We start from the raw sequence: 13,643 nt of genomic DNA on the forward strand, positions 1-13,643 counted from the left end.
AGTGAAGGCTCAGGGGTCAAAGTCCTGGGACTGTGGAGATTGGAATTTCCGCACAGCGTAGAAAACAAGTTAGACAGCGCATATGTTGTTGGAATGCCTAAAGTAGGTCTTAAACAATTAATGTTACCCAAAAGTTTTTGGAAATCATTTAAGGTTTTTAAAGAATCTCTCCTAATCTGAACCTTTTGAGGTTGAATACATTCTTTATTGACCGCCATTCCTAAATATTGAACAGGAGTGGTTTGTTGAATTTTATCGTGAGCGATGTGTAAACCAGCCTCTGTAACACGGTGACTCAAAAATTGATAACAGTCAATTAATTCTTTATCAGTGGGGGCAGCAATTAATATATCATCAATATAATTAAGAATATAGGCCTGGGGAAATTGAGCTTAAACTGGTGAAAGCACCTGTCCAACATAAAGCTGGCAGATGGTAAGGAGTCTTTAAGATCAATAACTATGAGAGGCCAATTCTTAGGTATTAAAGCAGGGGCAGGCATGCCAGGTTGGATGGCTCCCATAGGTTTAATTACAGCATTAGTGGCCCTTAAATCAGTTACCATCCTCCACTTGCCTGATTTCTTTTTTACTAGAAACACAGGAGAATTCCAGGGGGAAAGAGAAGATTCCACATTTCCAAGTTGTAACTGTTCAGAAACAAATTGAGTTAAAGCTTCCAGTTTTTCTTTAGAGAGTGGCCGCTGCTCAATCCAAACAGGTGTTTCAGGTTTCCATTGTAGAGGAACAGGATTAGGAGGCATAGCAGTGGCCATCATTGAAAAGGATAGCCTAAACCAGCCCTGTCTTCTTTTACAGTAACTTGAAGAGGTTTAGTAATTCCTTCATGTCTTGGACTGAGACCGAGTCTGGGAACAAACCCCATGTTTTCCATTATATGCTGACTGGGAGCACCATAAGAGTGATGTGGAATATTAACTTCAGCCCACCATTGTGCCAGCAAATCTCTACCCCAAAAGTTAATGGGGATTGGTGTGATATAAGGCTGAATTGTACCCTTTTGACCATCAGGGCCAGTGCAAGGCAAGATAAATGTGCTCTGGTGAACTTCATCAGCTTTTCCAACACGTACTAGTCCCATGTTAGAGGGATGTTTAAGCCAGGAGGAAGGCCATAAATTAGAGGAAATAATAGAAACATCAGCCCCAGTATCTACTAGGCCCTCAAACTTTTTTCCTTGAATGTGTATGGTGCAGGTGGGCCATTGTTTAGAAATTACATTAATCCAATAAGCGGCTTTTTCACTGCCGGAGCCCATCCCAGGGCCCTGTGTCTTATCTCCTTTGTTTAAAACAATATTAGGTAGTAAAAGTAATTGAGCAATTGACTCACTGGCCGGAATGGAAACAGGAAACTTGGCAGACACCATAAGTTTAATCTCATCAGAGGAATCAGAATTAATGAGACCGGTGTGAACTGTGATCTTAAAAGCTAACATACAAAGGAGAATACCTTGAGTGCACTCATCAGAGACAGATTTTTCAACAGCATCTTGTAATTTACCCAAAAAATCAGGATATAATTCACTGTGACCCTGTTTAACAGCAGTAAAAGAAACAGAAGCTTGGCCCAGGGCACGTAATTTATCCCAAGCTCTCATACACATCTTTGTTACTTGTTCCATGGTGAGAGCATCAAAGCCTAATTGTACGGTAGTGTGAGAGTAATTATCGGAGCCTGTGAGCTGAGCCTGAGTAATTGGAATGCCATCAGCCCAATTTAGCTGAGCCTGCAGATGGGCCTCCTCTGATCACCAGATACGGATTTGTAAATGCTGAGATGGAGTTAGAACAGCTTTTGCCAAAAGGTCCCAGTCTGATGGAAGCAAAATGAACTCAGTACAAAGAGTCTGTAATACCATTTTAACATATGGAGAATTAGGACCATACTGAGTACAAGCATCCTCGAATTATTTTAAAAAGGTAAGATTGAGCGGTGCATATCGACGCACTTATATCCCTTGAGCATTGGGAGGTTCCAGCGCAACTGGATAAGCCCATGCCTCTAATCCACTTGTTTCTTGTTCTGGTGTAATAAGCGTTGCATGGAAGTTTCAAGAACAGGCACATGAGACAGAGTCAGCATAGAAGTAACAGAAAAAGTATGTGTAGATAAGGGAAACTGAGGTTGAGGAGGTTGGACCAGTATGAGAGCATGAGAAAGAGGCATTGGAGGAACAGAAGAGGCAGAAGCATACTGGTGATTATTGTCCCAGTCCTGTGTAACCAGAGTGGCAGGGGTGTCCATGTGTGAAGAAGGGTACAGAGAAGCAGGTTGAGTGGATGGCAAAGTGACCAGTTGAGGGACCGAAATGACAGGAGGGTGAGGGGCTATGTTGGACGGGAGAGGGCCTGCAGAATTACAGGTAAATTGTAGTCTGGTCCTGGAGCCATCAGACAGCTCCGGAGGCAAAGCCTGCAAAGGTTTGGAGAGCGAAGAGTTAACATAGATATGGTCCCAGGCTGTCTGAGTCAGGGCCACGGGAGCTACAAGTACTGGCTTCTCATGAAAAGAAATAAGATCATCAGGAGGTGATGTTAAGCCAAAGTCACCGGAGTTAGATATTGAATCTTCAATATCTTCAGGTGGGTGAGGAGTAGGCAAAGGGAGAGGCTGAGCAGATAACAAAGGCCGAGCGGGAGAGGGAAACTGAGGAAGAGGTAGAGGGTTGCCAGATTCAGAAAACTGTGGTAACTGCAGGGGGTCACAGGATTGGTATGTCATTAGAATGGCATGTACCAAGGCCCAATCACCCAAACAGTGACAGGAACATAATTTTCTGTCAGGACCAGTTCCCGGAATTTTCCACCAACATGATCCCATAGTTCCACATTTAACATTCCCTTTTCAGGAAACCAAGGACAGTGTTCTTCCACTGCCTTGAATAGGGTGACAGTATTTTCCATGGGTACCCGAACTCCTCCCTGTTTTAACAGGAGTTTAATATAGCAGAGATAAGCATAATGTTTAGACTCCGCATGACCCATAGTTACCCAGACAATACACAGACAACTCAACAATTGTCAGGGAGCCGAACAAGCTTTTCTGTGGACCAGACAGATGAAAGTTTCTCCGCACCTACCAAAGGGAATCGGGTTCCCACATGCACTTAGGAAAAAGAAAACCACGTTGGTGTGCCATATACTGGGGGAACCCATCCCCAATATTTCAATATAGGTTCTTTCTATTTTCCATAAGTGTCAGCCAGCTAAGAAATAAAGAGAGACAGTATAAAGAGAGGAATTTTACAGCTGGGCCCCCAAGGGTGACATCACATATTGGTAGGACCGTGATGCCCACCTGAGTCTCAGACTAGCAAGTTTTTATTAAGGGTTTCAAAAAGGGAGGGGATGTAAGAACAGGGAGTAGGTACAAAGATCACACACTTCAAAGGGCAAAAAGCAGAAATACTAGTAAGGCTCTAACAAAGATCACATGCTTCTGAGGGAACAGGACAAAGGGCAAAAGCAGAACAACTGATAAGGGTCCAACAAAGATCACAAGGCAAAGGTCAAAAAGCAAAACTACTAATAAGGGTCTACGTTCAGCAGTATGTATTGTCTTGATAAACATCTTAAACAATAGAAAACAGGGTTCAAGAGCAGAGAACTGGTCTAACCACAAATTTACCAAGGCAGAGTTTTTTCCCCACCCTAGTAAGCCTGAGGGTTCTGCAGGAGACCAGGGCGTATCTCAGTCCTTATCTCAATTGCACAAGACAGACATTCCCAGAGCGGCCATTTATAGACCTCCCCCAAGGGGAGCATTCTTTTCCCAGGGTATTAATATTAATATTCCTTGCTAGGAAAAGAATTTAGCAATATCTCTCCTACTTGCACGTCTGTTTATAGGCTCTCTGCAAGAAGAAAAATATGGCTCTTTTTGCCCAACCTCACAGGCAGTCAGACCTTATGGTTGACTTCCCTTGTTCCCTAAAAATCACTATTATTCTGTTTTTTTCAAGGTGCACTGATTTCATATTGTTCAAACACACATGTTTTAAAATCAATTTGTACAGTTAACACAATTATCACAGTGGTCCTGAGGTGACATACATCCTCAGCTTAGGAAGATAACAGGATTAAGAGATTAAAGTAAAGACAGGCATAGGAAACTATAAAAGTATTATTTGGGAACTGATAAGTGTCCGTGAAATCTTCACAATTTATGTTCCTCTGCCTCAGCTCCAGCCAGTCCCTCCATTTGGGGTCCCTGACTTCCTGCAACATTTGTTGAACAAATGAATGAATAAAGGAGCTAATAACATATATTATTAATTATGTCCTAGGCACATTCTCAAGCTGAAGCAGTGGAAAATTAAGCGACTCACTTAAGCTCACCCAGCTTAAACAATGGAGTTAAGTCATGAAGGCATTTTGACCCCAGAGCCCAAGCACTTGACCACTGTGCCATGCCTCTTCCAAGTATCAACAGGGCTTGATGGAGAACTTCAAGAGAGACCATTCCAGGCACAGGCTAGAGGCTGGAGAGGGCCGGGGCCTCCTACATACTGCAAAGTGTTAGCTATGGCTGGAACCGAGAGTGACAACCAATAAACTGTACGGGGTAACAGTGAAAATTAAAAACTTTGATCACATAAAAATAATGCTAATTAGTCATTTATGTGGACTGCTTACCATTGCTGCGTAATTACTAGGCAGCACAATAATTAGGTAGATCTTTAACTAATCTCAACCAAACTTTGTTGTAGGTTTTATTTGATTATAACTGTCCAAGTTCAAAATAAGATCTTAGACCAACAATGAGTTGGTTGCTCATGGAGAACGGTTCTCTCCCCAGAATTTAAATTTAGAAAAGAATTACCTGGTCCTTACCAGATACTGCCTATAGTATTAATGATCCTCCAAGTATAAGAGTTTCATCTGGATTAGGAGCTCCTTGAAGCAGGGGCTATCTAGTTTTTCCTGATACCATTATTCCCTCCTCACCCAGAGTCCAGCTCAGCCCTAACTATGGTGGAGGCCCCTTCACCAGGGTTTATCTGTTGGTGCTCACTCTGTACAAAGATGGTCCTTGTTCATGTGTTTCTGAGTCTCTTCTCGCTGCCTGGAGGCGGGGGATGTGGGAAGCCCATGAGTGTTTTGAAAGCATTGGCTAGAAGATGCCACATCTACACCAGCTTGGACAATTCCAAGAGCATTCCTAGAGACTTGCAACAGGCCTTCAGAAGAGTTGGGATGAGGGAGTGGGGGACTGCTTGGTGGCCTAGAAGCTGAGTAGAACCCTTGAAATGTTAGAGAGGGCCAGCTGTCCCTTAATATCCATTCTTTCCTTATAGAGTTAGAAATGTTTTAGCTGGGCACATGGCAGCCCTGATGAAGACTATATTCCCAGGCTGCTTTGCAGCTAGATGTGGCCATTAAGGTAAGAGAGCAAAAGCAATGTATGCAAGGTCAAGACCATGCATTTAAAAGAAAAGAAGGGACCCTCCCTCTCCTCTTTCCCCTTTTTCCTTGGTCTGGGGTGCAGGCAGGGGTTAGAGCTTAGACAAGCCTCCTTGGACCCAGGCTGGAATAAGGTGTTGAGATGCTAGAGCAGCAGGATCAAAGGAGACTGGATGGTCAGAACCCAGAGCTGCAGCCTCACCCCATTACAGTGCATTGCCCCATGCAGACATGATACATGTGAATCACTGCAATAGCATCGAGAAGAGTAGAATATAGTCAAGGAATTAGGAAGGGGGGAGTTTTGAGTATTCATTACCTTGACTTTTAATATATTCACTTTTAAGTTTATAAAATTTAATTATTAATGATAGCTCTGTGTAACAATCAGATCCCAAGACTTCTGAAAATGTATGGCAGCTCCAGCTTTGGGTCTTTGTCAGAGTAGCAGAACCTGCATCCTTACTAACACAAAGCTGTTGTAGGACGTGGGAGCACACTGGGAGCATGTTCTTGGGGGTGCGTGATAGACCACTCAGCCAGAGGATGAGCTGGGGTCCCCTGAAAAATCATGGTGCCCCTAGGGATAACTTTGAGCAAAAAATTCTCAAGCTTCTATTATGTTTTTTAAAAGCAAAATACTTCTTGCGGCCTAACTCCAACATGAACAGCCCCCTCTCTGTGGAGAACTGCTGTTCTAGATGATTGTGAGGGTTCCTGCTCCAATGCCCAGGGGTCCTTCATGACCCAACTGAGCATTTCTGCCTCTTTCCCATGCTGCCTCTCTTGAGACCTTCTCTTACCAGTTTAAGGGCAAAAAGACATCTCTCTGGTGTGAGGCATAGCCCCTACCCTAACCTCTCACTTTCACAAAACACAGGATGGAAGGCAAGTAAGCCATTCATCCAATAAATCTGCATAGATTAACTGGGAAAATACGAGTCTCTGAGTAATGTGTCTAGTAGATTTCCACTTTGTTAAGAATCACAAAGAAGAAGAAGAGAGAAGAGAAAAGAAAAAGAGAGGAATGGGGAAAGGAAGGAGGAGAGAGAATGAGGGAAGGAAGGAAGAGAGAGAGGAGGGAAGGAGGAAGGAAAGAATCTGTATAGGCTCCTTTCTATTTATATTTATATATTTATACACACACACACACACACACAATAGTATATAAGAATTTGCATGGGGGCTGGGTGTGTAAGTGTGAGCCTATAGTCCCAGCTACATGGGAGGCTGAGGCAGAAGGATCACTTGAGCCCAGGAGGTAGAGCTGCAATGAGCCATGATCACACCACTGCCCTCCAGCCTGGGCAATAGAGCAAGACACTGTCTCTTTAAGAAAATGCATGGGGATAATAAACCTAAATTTACATTAAGGGCTACTTCTAGAGAGGGAGAACAATGAGATCCAAAGGAACATCCAGGTTCTTTCAGCTGATCTGCAATGCACGTGTGTGTGTGTGTGTGTGTGTGTGTGTGTGTGTGTGTTCATTTAAAGTAAGTTTGGCCAAATTTACAAGAAAAAAACAACCCCATCAAAAAGTGGGCAAAGGATATGAACAGACACTTCACAAAAGAAGACATTTATGCAGCCAACAGACACGTGAAAAAATGCTTATCATCACTGGCCATCAGAGAAATGCAAATCAAAACCACAATGAGATACCATCTCACACCAGTTAGAATGGTGATCATTAAAAAGTCAGAAAACAACAGGTGCTGGAGAGGAGGTGGAGAAATAGGAACACTTTTACACTGTTAGTGGGACTGTAAACTAGTTCACCCATTGTGGAAGACAGTGTGGCGATTCCTCAAGGATCTAGAACTAGAAATACCATTTGACCCAGCCATCCCATTACTGGGTATATACCCAAAGGATTATAAATCATGCTGCTATAAAGACACATGCACACGTATGTTTATTGTGGCACTACTCACAATAGCAAAGACTTGGAACCAACCCAAATGTCCATAAATGAGAGACTGGATTAACAAAATGTGGCACATATACACCATGGAATACTATGTAGCCATAAAAAAGGATGAGTTCATGTCCTTTGTAGGGACATGGATGAAGCTGGAAACCATCATTCTCAGCAAACTATCGCAAAGACAAAAAAACCAAACACCGCATGTTCTCACTCATAGGGGGGAATTGAACAATGAGAACACTTGGACACAGGAAGGGGAACATCACACACCAGGGCCTGTCGTGGGGTGAGGGGACAGGGGAAGGATAGCATTAGGAGATATACCTAATGTAAATGATGAGTTAATGGGTGCAGCACACCAACATGGCACATGTATACATATGTAACAAACCTGCACATTGTGCACATGTACCCTAGAACTTAAAGTATAAAAATAAAAATAAAGTAAGTTTGGCAAATGTTTGGCAAGATCTAATAAGTTTGGTGATAGACATTCATTAAAAAATTATTTGTATTTGTCTATATGCTATAAAATAAAAATAAAAATGATCTTAATTTTTTATTTCAAAAAATGTATTCACTAAAATGAATTCAACCCTAAAACAAGAAAAATGTTCACATTATACATACCTCTATTAAAGTAAGTGTCTCATTGCATTGTCATTACATAGTTGTATGCCCATATCCCCTTTAGACTATGAGTACTTGAGGGCTAGATCTAAATCCTTTAATCTATGAATCCCCAGTGCCTGTCCTAATGCCTGGTTCAACATCTCCTGAGCCCCTGTTATGTACCAGATGTTCTACTGGACTCCAGAGATACAAAAAGGTAATTTGTATTCAGCCCCTGTTTTTTAAGAATCTTACACATAGCAGGAGAGACAGATAAATAAATAACTCATTATAATTAACTAGGTTTGCTCTGTGATAGACTTGTGGCCCTGGCAGTGCCTCTTCTGCTGATGGAAACGGTAGCAAACAGGTATGGAGATGCATCATATCAGGGTCAGGGGAGGGAACAGACTTCTGCTCACCTCCCAGCTGCACCACTCAGAGACATGGGACATTGAAGAAACCCACAACTTCGCTAATACTACTCCTCATCCATAAATTCTTTGCAGGATTGTCAGTATTCAATGAGATAATCTAATTGAAAGTGCCTGGTACCTTGCTGGGATGGTGAGTGCTCAATAACTATTAGAAGACATGGAAAAACTGAGGGTCAAGAAAGCTGAATGATTCATTCAAGATCGAACTATCATGGATAACCAATCCAGGACTCCCAACCAGGTGTAGGCTCCCCAGGGGACTTTGAACACATAAAAATCTTGAGTTTTCTGGGTCCTCAATAAACACCTGTTGACTTGAGACTTAATTTTGAATTTGAAACCCCATCTCTACTAAAAAATATAAAAATTAGCCGGGCATGGTGCCAGGCACCTGTAATCTTAGCTACCCGGGAGGCTGAGGCAGGAGAATCACTTGAACCTGAGAGGCGGAGGTTGCAGTGAGCTGAGATCGTGCCATTGCACTACGGCCTAGGTAACAAGAGTGAGACTCTGTCTCAAAAAAAAAAAAAAAAAAAAAAATTCAAGTTTAAATTGTTTCAGGCCCACACTCTGTGCAGTTGGGTCTGAAGTCTACAACCCTGTCCCCAACCCTTTCGTTCTCATTTTCACCTGAAAAATAACCACTGCCTCCATAGGGCTCCACCTACTAAGGATGGTATTGAGCTTTATACTTCCTCAGGGCATTTTTCTCTACAGTCTCAAATGCCCCTTTAAAGTCCATCCTACGGAGCTGGAGGCCATAATCCTTAGCAAACTAATGCACGAACAGAAAATCAAATGCCGCATGTTCTCACTTACAAGTGGGAGCTAAATGATGAGAACACATGGACACACAGAGGGGAACAACACACCTGGGGCCTATCAGAGGGTGGAGGATGGGAGGAGGGAGAGGGAGAGGGAGAGGATCAGGAAAAATAACTAATGAGTACCAGGCTTAATAGCTGGGTGACGAAATAATCTGCACAACAAACCCCCGTGACAAAAGTTTACCATATGACAAACCTGCACATGTACCTCTGAACTTAATAAAAGTTAAATAAAAAATAATACATAAATAAAGTCCATCCTGAAGATGGGTTTGGCAAAAGTATTCAGGCCAAAACCCCACCCTTCCTGGGTTGCCACTCCATTCCTGCAAGCAACCCATCACCCTGGTGTGTCACCTCCACCAACCTTATACTTCTAAAACCCTCCCCAGAGCCAGCCGCTCATAGCTCACAGCCCCCTCTCTCTTGCAAAGTCTCAACCTTCAACAGGAAGGAGAGACGAAAACTCATGAGTCCTCAAGTCCTTCTATTTCCTACTCAAAATGTCAAAGTCTGTAGAGACACATTCAAGGTTTGGTTTTTTCACCTTGACTAGATGATTTTTCCTGTGAGAATCAGCAGAAGTGGTCAGTCATGGGAGATTTGAACAAGCAAGCTAAGCCCTGTCCATGTCAAATTAGGAGATGATGGAAATGAGAGTGTTTTATAGGTGGCAGAGCACTAGTCAGATGTTAGATGGTGGCAGTTATTTGAGATGAGCCATCCAAGAGGACAGCAGCCTGTCTCCTTCTTAGTCCTGTCTAATCAGACACATCTGACCTCACACCCCAAGACAAAGGGTCACCAACCCCCTGCCTCCAGGCAGCCCACCAGGATACCTTCTAACTTCCAGATAGTACCTGTGGATATAGTTCTCCTGGGGGAGCATCTGTTCAGCCAGGCAGACAAAACTGCTCTTAAATGCACTGATTTGCCACTTTGAGGGCCTTGGGCACCTGCCATGTCACCAAAGTACTCCCCACACCCCATAACTGGTTAAATGGCCAAGACTTTCCCTTGTGACAGTCTTGCTTCTTGCCCAATGACTCCACTCCATGTGTTTGCAAAATAAAAACATGCAGCTAACATAATTAAACAATGTATACATCTTACCCCATTCCATCCTTTCAACTATGTTTTGATATTTCTAACACATTACATTTTGGCAAATCGAGACTAAGAGAGGTAACTAACTTTCTCAAAGCCCCAAGCTAATCAGTGGTAATGCTGGGATTTGAATCCATGGCTACATAGTGCAAAAGCCTACTCTCTCAATCCTTTGGATAGCGACCCTCATCCTCATAACCTAAAAATAAAGAATATAAGTGTTTACAACTGACTAAAAACTGAGGCCTTGTCTTTTATTCTTGGAAGACTAGGTAAAGGGGAAGCTGCCCTGCTCATAAACACTTTCTTCAAAAATCCCCCAAATTGGAAAGACATTCAAGCAACAAACCCCTCTTAGGTAATTCACACAACATCTGGTGCTTCTCAGATTTTCCAATGCCAAGTGACAAAGGGGGTAAACTTTGTTGATTGTTCTCCATGTGTCCCCCCAAGTCCCTTCTCCACCTTCTGTCCTGATTTGACCTCAGAAGGTTGGCCCCCATAGGCTGCTACACTGAGGGGCTCTTGCTCTCCAGTTTCTGGTTTAGCCAATGCAAGGCACCAGCAAGTCAAAGGGTCAAAGGGACAGGTGCTGGGTGTTGATTCCCTCTGCTCCCGCCATGCCTTGCCACAGTCTGGGCAGTGGTTGCATCTCTCTATGACTATAGCTTCTGAGGTGACCCCTCTTCCCCTCTTCTAAGCTCCCGCTCCCCAGGGCTCCAGAGGCATAGTCCCTTCTGTTGGCCCTGAGGTCTCAAGGTGGCCACAGCTTCCCACTCTTGCTCATCCCTGGGGCATCACTACTGCACATGGGCATCCCAAACCCTGACCACAGATAAGTAGACCCCTCATTAGATTTTCTTCGGGTCAACCATCTGTCTTCCACTGGGAACTGAACTGATAGAGATGGCATGGTAGAAAGACAGTGAGATAAAGGAGAAGGAGGTGAAGACGGCCCAAGGCTCGCTGACCATCAACTGAGATAGAATGCTGGAGAGCATGTGTGTCTGCCACGTGTTTTCACACACATACCGTTGGCTATCGGCTTCTCATCTTCCCTCAGATCTTTTTCTTCTGAAGTCACTAAAGCAGATCTGGGTTTTGCCTGGAAAATCTTCTTAGAGGAGGTAGGAAGCTTCTAAAAGAAGGAAACAAAGCAGTAAAATGGAAGTACACAGGGTCATGTTTATCTGCCCCGTGGAGATTATCACCAAGGGCTGTTGTGCTGGTCACAGGAGGTACCAGTGTGGGCAAACACTGCATCCCCTTCCCCTCCCAAATAGCTGAGAGTGTCCACTGGCCAGTCCAGCTCCTGGTCCACTCATGCCTCAGCCCTAGGGACAGTGGCAATAATTCACATTGGAGACAATTTATCCAAAGACATTCCCTCTACGCAGGCCATGCCCCCGTTCGCTCTTTCATCCATTCCCTGCCCTTTCCCTGCTCTGTTCTATCCCACAGTAGACTTGTTTCCCAAGCTCCTTTGCCATCCTGTAGGTTCAACCAAAGGAGGATCAGGGTAAGATTGGAGGAGAGAGTAAGGGAGATGCCAGGGTATTTCTCTTCATTTCTTTCTGCCCCAAATGACATCTCTCAGCTCTGTCTTCCCCATGATTCCAGCTCCTCCCCTGGCTCCAGAGTCCTGGCTCACACTGGGCAGCCCCTCTCACTGGAGGGCCCTTGGCTTCCCACCTCTTGCGGAATCCCTCTATTCTGGGCCTGTGCTCTCGGCCCCCGTTTGGCCCCCGTTTGGCCGTTTGTCTCCTCAGCTCTTCCATTGCCTGTGTAATTAAACACCCTCTGTGGAAAGACCTGGGCCTGTTTCTGTTTTCCTGACTGGCAGAGTGATTTGTGCAAGATCACATGGGTGGTAAGTGGCAGAGCAGAATCAAACCACTTCTCCTGACCCCGGAGCCCCCACTCTCCCCGGTCATACCACACTAACCACCTCGGAGGACTCCAGGTCTTAGGATCTCACCAGACCTTCTGCTTCCCACTGGACACTGTGCCTGGGAGTTAGGGTTTTCATATGAGGCCATGACACTGGTTACCTGATTTGCCTGGATCAGAGCTCACTCAGACCCTAAAACGTAGTAGACAGCAGGCCTAGAAAGAAGGCCTCTCTTTGCTTTTGTTTGCTTACTTCTTTGTTTATTTGTGTGCAAGAAAATCGTAAGTCAATTTAGGAATTCTCTCTACCCCATATACAAATGCCCCTCGAAATCTTCTGGGCTGGAAAGAGAACTTACTTGCCCAAGACTTCAAGCAAGGAAGGCACACTGTCTTGGCAGCACACCTCTGGGATGCTGAGGTCTGCTTCACTCCACTGTCTCCTGGAATATTATATAACAGCCCAGAGGGCATGACCATAATTGGTTTGGGTGTAGCTCTCTCTCTCCAGTTCTCTTGCTGGGTGAAAATGATGAGAAACAGCACGTTCCCAGCTCCTCTCAGGTAGCTCAACGTGAAACAGACCTGATGTGCACAGCACAGTAAAATAATGAGATTTCATCTAACAGAGAGGAGGTTACATAACTGGAAATCAGCCCATCAGCAATAACAAAACAATCAGGGGGGTCAGAAAGACAGACAGCTCCATTCTCAGCTATCGGTCTGGGTCCTGATGGGGGCTGGGCTGGAGATTAACAGCAGGGCCCAGTAGAGATGCGATTCTAAGTAACTCAACTGGACAGTTCCCCTAGTAGTGCCGGGAGGCTGGAGAGCTCTCAGGACTGGCTTCTCTTCCTCCAGGAACCAAGCCAGCCTTGCCTTTCCACTTCCTTTCTGACCTCCTAGAACAGCTATTGTCAGTCCCACTGGCCCTCAAATATTTCTACCTGACTCAGAAAGGGAAATGGGAAATGATAAGAAAGGGCATGTCATTGCCGTAACTACATTCCCGCATACCTACTGCATACAGAGAGATGCAGGGAGAGAACAGGAAAGCTCTCTACTTGACAGTGACATACAGGAACAAATAATGATCTTTATTCACCCACCTGAAAATGGAAAGAGCTTTGATACAAAAGTACCACATCCAAACCAATCGTTACAATAACTCTGCCAGCACAAGTGGATTACAAAGGATTATCCCCACACAAACACACACTCTCCACAGACTAAAGCAAAATAAAACAGGCAGAAAAGGCAAATCAACACTACCAGTGAGTTCCACAGCTAGTTATATATCAAAATCTCCTGAAGCCCTTTTTTTATTATTTGAGATGGGGTCTCACTATGCTGCCCAGGTTGGCGTGCAGTGGCTATTCATAGACATGATCATAGCGCACTGCAGCCTTGACCTCCT

The 13,643-nt window shown here is 44.3% G+C and overlaps 1 long non-coding RNA gene across 1 annotated transcript; it reads right to left on the reverse strand.

The window, feature by feature from the left end:
- Positions 1 to 10,500: 10,500 nt before the first annotated feature.
- Positions 10,501 to 12,706, reverse strand: LOC129458191 (uncharacterized). Its single transcript, XR_008649558.1, has 3 exons — positions 12,590 to 12,706; positions 11,369 to 11,474; positions 10,501 to 10,535 (listed from the first exon to the last, which is right to left on the reverse strand). It is a non-coding gene; the product is annotated as an uncharacterized lncRNA (long non-coding RNA).
- Between the last annotated feature and the right edge of the window lie 937 nt (positions 12,707 to 13,643).

This window comes from Symphalangus syndactylus, chromosome 19, assembly GCF_028878055.3.
Source record: "Symphalangus syndactylus isolate Jambi chromosome 19, NHGRI_mSymSyn1-v2.1_pri, whole genome shotgun sequence".
In the NCBI taxonomy this organism is placed as follows: domain Eukaryota; kingdom Metazoa; phylum Chordata; class Mammalia; order Primates; family Hylobatidae; genus Symphalangus; species Symphalangus syndactylus.